This window comes from Penaeus vannamei, chromosome 36, assembly GCF_042767895.1.
Source record: "Penaeus vannamei isolate JL-2024 chromosome 36, ASM4276789v1, whole genome shotgun sequence".
Classification (NCBI taxonomy): domain Eukaryota; kingdom Metazoa; phylum Arthropoda; class Malacostraca; order Decapoda; family Penaeidae; genus Penaeus; species Penaeus vannamei.
Genome location: NC_091584.1, coordinates 10,460,769 through 10,465,768, shown reverse-complemented (window position 1 = coordinate 10,465,768; position 5,000 = coordinate 10,460,769). Strand labels below are relative to the sequence as shown.

Here is a 5,000-nt window from a genome sequence, read left to right as displayed (position 1 = left end):
CGCAGCGCATGCGCAGAGGCGCGCAGGGCAGCGCCCCAAATAGCCATCTCAAGAGGGCTGACTGAAGGAGAGGAAGAAGGAGGGGGGGGGGGCATGATATCCTACGAGTCTCTTTCTTCAGGACTTTTCGACGCCCTTTTGGTTGGCTCTTAGTGCCTCCCTCTAGGTCCTTGGCGGAGGGGATGGGGAGGAAGGGGAGGACGAGGCCCTTGAAGGGTTCTAGTGTAGGACTTGGAGGAGTGGGCGGCGAGAGGGCCGTGGAGAGTCCTCGAGCGGGGTCTGGAGGGGCGCCGGGCGAGACGCGAGTGTTGGGGCAGGATCGGGTGGCGTCGCGGCCCGCCCTCCTGCGCCCTCCGGGGGGCGCCGCTCGGAACGGAGCCTCGCACTCGCGGGAGGCTCCCCCGCCCTTTCCCCTCGCCCTCCCAGCCGCTCTGTTTGTCTATCTACAGATCCATGCCCCCGCCTAATAGTCAACCTTCCTATCCTTCTATCTAACCATTCATTTATCTTTTTTATCTATCCCGATTTATCTGTCCCGATCCCTAATTCAACTGCTCCACCCTCGCTCTATTCAAATCTATCCTACATTACAGACCACTTAGTTTATCTATCCATACAGGCCTCTATCCACCATCTCCCTCCCTTTCTCTCTCTCTCTCTTTCATTCTCATTCATTTTCTCTCTCTCTCTCTCTCTCTCTCTCTCTCTCTCTCTCTCTCTCTCTCTCTCTCTCTCTCTCTCTCTCTCTCTCTCTCTCTCTCTCTCTCTCTTTACACACAATCTTAGCACAAGGGATCTCCCTTGACCTCTCGAGACAGACAGACGAAGAAAGGGAGAACTGACATGTAAACAGAGTGATATTTTCTTTGCAAATGATTACGTTGGGAGCGAGGACAGGCCGAGAGAGGAGATAACATGTCTCTGTTTTCAGTAAACTTGAAAAGATAAGCAATTATATATGTATATTTTTTCTATTTCATTTTAATCTTGTGTTTTATAAACACACGCACACGTACACACATACACAAACACACACACACACATATATGAAACTATATAGATAGATAGATGTATATAGATGGGCGTGTGTGTGTGTGCGTTTTTATGTTTTATGTGCGGACGGAGATCTGCGGCAACGGCCCCTATCCCAGGGCGACCCCAGTCTGCCAGTGACGAGGAAACTATTCATCGAGTGGAGACAGGCATTTTGGAATATCGCCCTATTGCTATTCGCCAGCCAGCCCAAGATGTCAAGATTCGTGTAAGGTCTGTGGACAAAATCATTCATGATCACCTGCATATGCAAAAGTTGTCTGCTCGATGGTTTCCCAGGCTATTCACACCTTATTAGAAGCAGGAATCAGTCCATTGTTCCAAGTTTCTTTTAGCCATGTGCCAAGAATACCAGGACAAATTACACAGGATGAAACTTGGGTCCATCGCTATAACAGAAACTAAGGCCCAGTCAAAACACTGTAAGCACTGACTCACCACTCCCACAAAAAGGAAAGGTCATGCTCACAGTTTTTTGGGACCAACATGGAGTAGTGATGATGGATATCCTGGCAAAGGGTACTACAATTACAGGAGCTTACTACTCTTCACTGCTACAGAAATTGCGGGAGGCTCTCAAAACCAAGAAGTGCAGAATGTTGACCAAAGGTGTCTGTCTCCTGCAAGACAACGCCTCTGTTCACAACTCTCACATTGCGTAGATAAAAGCGCGGTTCTGTGGCTACAAAATCCTTCCTCGTCCGCCTTTTTCTCCTGACCTTCACCATCTGACTTTCATCTCCCGTCCATGAAGTCATTTTTTGAAAGGGAAACGTTTCCAAGATCATGATCTGAAGTCAGTCATAGCTTCGAACTTAACCAGTGGACTCTCCATGAGTTAAGGATTGGAGATCATCACATGACCAATAAAGATGTATCTTTATGCATGTGAAATTTCATCGTCCTCGGATAAATGGAAGTGCATCAAGGGAAACCTTTAATGAGCGACCTTCAAACGCACACACACGCACACACACACACGCACGCACACACGCACACACACACACGCACGCACACACGCACACACACACGCACACACACACGCACACACACACGCACACACACACGCACACACACACGCACATACACACACACACACACACACACACACACACACACACACACACACACACACACACACACACACACACACATACATACACACACACACACACACACACACACCCACACACACGCACACACACACACGGGATATGAATTCTTTTGTCTCCTCAGTCTATAGAAAACCAACTTACACGGGTCTAACAACTAAATTTAATTCTTATATACCTATCAAATATAAGGGGAATTTAATCTCTACGCTGATTTTCAGAGCATTCAAAATTTCCAAGGATTATTTTATCTTCATTAAGGAAATTGACTTTATCACAAATATTCTAAGATTGAACATGTTCCCAATTAATTTTATTGAAAAGAACATAAGGACAACTCTCAATAGACTTTTGGTCCCTGTAGAACCCACATTGACTGTCTCTAAGGATGTAATTTATATGAAACTACCTTATCTTGGAACTATTAGCCACTGTCTAGAAAGAAAATTATCAAATCTAATTAAAACTCACTACTCAACTGTTACTCTTAAAGTAGTATATACAACCTCCCTCTCATTAGGTAACTTATTTAAATTTAAAGATAAAGTACCGAAACCTTTACGCTCTTCAATAGTATATAAATTCACGTGTAGTAGCTGCGATGCTACTTATATTGGGAAGACTTCCCGTAACCTCTTCATGAGAATTGAAGAACATAAAGGTTTCTCATTTAGGAATACTAATTACAAGCTAACTAGACCAAATAAGTCTTCAATTAGAAGCCACTGTGAAGCAAAAAACCATTCTTTCTCATCAGAGAATTTTGAAATCCTAGACTCCTCCCCTTTTGACTTTGATCTAATCATTTTAGAAAGTCTATGGATTTGGAAAGAAAAACCAAATTTAAATGAATATTCATCTTCAATAGACATTGAACTTCTTAAATAATAACTCTGTTTTTGGAGAATTTACATTCTCTTTAGTCTCACATTTTCACGTGGATTTTCTTTCTCCTGATAGTCTCAAGTTTGGTAGACAACCGCGCCATTTCATAGCGTCCCTTGGTGGCTTACAGTACACGTCACCTGCTGCACAGCCCTTATTTCCATGGATTTTTGTAAATTTTAGGTTAGTAACCATAATCATAACCTTGTTAATTGATTCTTTTAACTTTGTTTCTCATAAATTGTAAAGATTAACCTAAGAAAAGTGTTGGATTAAAATTTTATAGCCCAAAATAGTATGCCGGCTTTCCCGCTTACCTCGGATTCCTTTGTTCAAAGTTTTCTGTCTCATGTTCTTTTGAATCTAGCATTATTGTCACAATGTATTTGATTCTGTATCTTAATTTATCACATACTTTGTCTTTGATATTATGAATTTATTGCATTTCCTCAATTTAGAGAATATTATAATTTTTCCTTGAATATAACTCAGTTTTATTTTCAATTGATAAGATTCATGCTAGTCAATTTGTTACTGATTGTGTCCTATGGATATTGTACAAATCTGATACTTATTGTATTTCATCTTTGTTGCCTAGATGATTGTTCTTACCTTACATAGGTTAAACTATGGTTTACACTAACACTAGTCATTAATGCTTTTGAATTCCATATGTACATCTAATGTAATTGTATATACCTTGATACTGTTTGTAATTGTTAAATCTTATGCTGTTCACTTACAGTTCGCAATTGAAAATGGGTGGAAGTACGCCCGAAACGTTTGGCTTTATACATTAAAGAAGAATAAGAAACACGACATTTTTGTTAAGTCCTTGCCTACATGATGATCTTGGTCACGACGCTAGTCCTGAAATTTCTATACATATATATATATATATATATATATATATATATATATATATATATATATATATATATATATATATATATATATATATATGGGTATGTATGTATATATATTTATATATATATATATATATATATATATATAGATAGATAGATATGGGTATGTATGTATATATATTTATATATATATATATATATATATATATATATATATATATATATGTATATGTGTGTATATATATATATATATATATATATATATATATATATATATTTATATATATATATATACATACACGTATATATATGGAAGAAAAACCCACAATGTACAAACTAGATTTATTGATGAAAGTGAGACAACAGTTTCGGAATCGTCCTCGATTCCATCTTCGGGTCTGAAGAGGCAAGGGAGACGAAGCGGTATAAGAGGGAAAGGAGGCGAAGCACTCGGGAACTACGGGGCAGGAGAGGACAGGAGAACGGAAGCGAAGGGAGGTCAGATCAGGTCGAAGGATCAGGCGGTCTATGTGACGGGTGACCGGCATAAGGGAGGAGACGAAGGATGTGGGAAGCGAGGAGGCTGTCGGCAGGAGAGAAACCGCTGTTCAAGTTGAAATTGGGCAGCAGCTTAATGAGAGAAGATTCCACCAGTCTGCGGGCATGGACATCAGCGGAAGGGAAGAGAATGCGGGCAGCTTTCCAGTCCATCTGATGGCCAGTGTCCCACTGATGGCAGAAGAGGGCGTTGTTGGTATGTCCCCTGGATACAGCGTACTTATGCTGAGACAGACGCTTAGTAAGACTGGCGCCTGTTTCACCGAAATACTGCTTATCACAGGAGGCACACGGAACAGCATAGGTGCCCACCTTCAAGGTAGAGGGAGGGCAGGTGTGAACCAGGTTCCGACGGAGGGTATTCACCTGGCGAAGGGAGAGTCTGCAGTTGAGAGACTGCAGGGGCCGACGGAGGGAGTAGATCTCCCCAGTGTAAGGCAGGCTGAGGACAGGCAGGTGAGGAGACTCATTGGGAGGGGAGTCATGGTAGAAGGTACGTCGCGCCCTGGATAACGCGACGTCTAGG

At 41.8% G+C, this 5,000-nt stretch overlaps 1 long non-coding RNA gene across 1 annotated transcript; it reads left to right on the top strand.

Moving 5' to 3' along the window:
• The first annotated feature begins 2,285 nt into the window (after positions 1 to 2,285).
• On the top strand, positions 2,286 to 3,866 carry LOC138859421 (uncharacterized). Its single transcript, XR_011398166.1, has 2 exons — positions 2,286 to 3,233; positions 3,796 to 3,866. It is a non-coding gene; the product is annotated as an uncharacterized lncRNA (long non-coding RNA).
• The last annotated feature ends 1,134 nt before the right edge of the window (positions 3,867 to 5,000 follow it).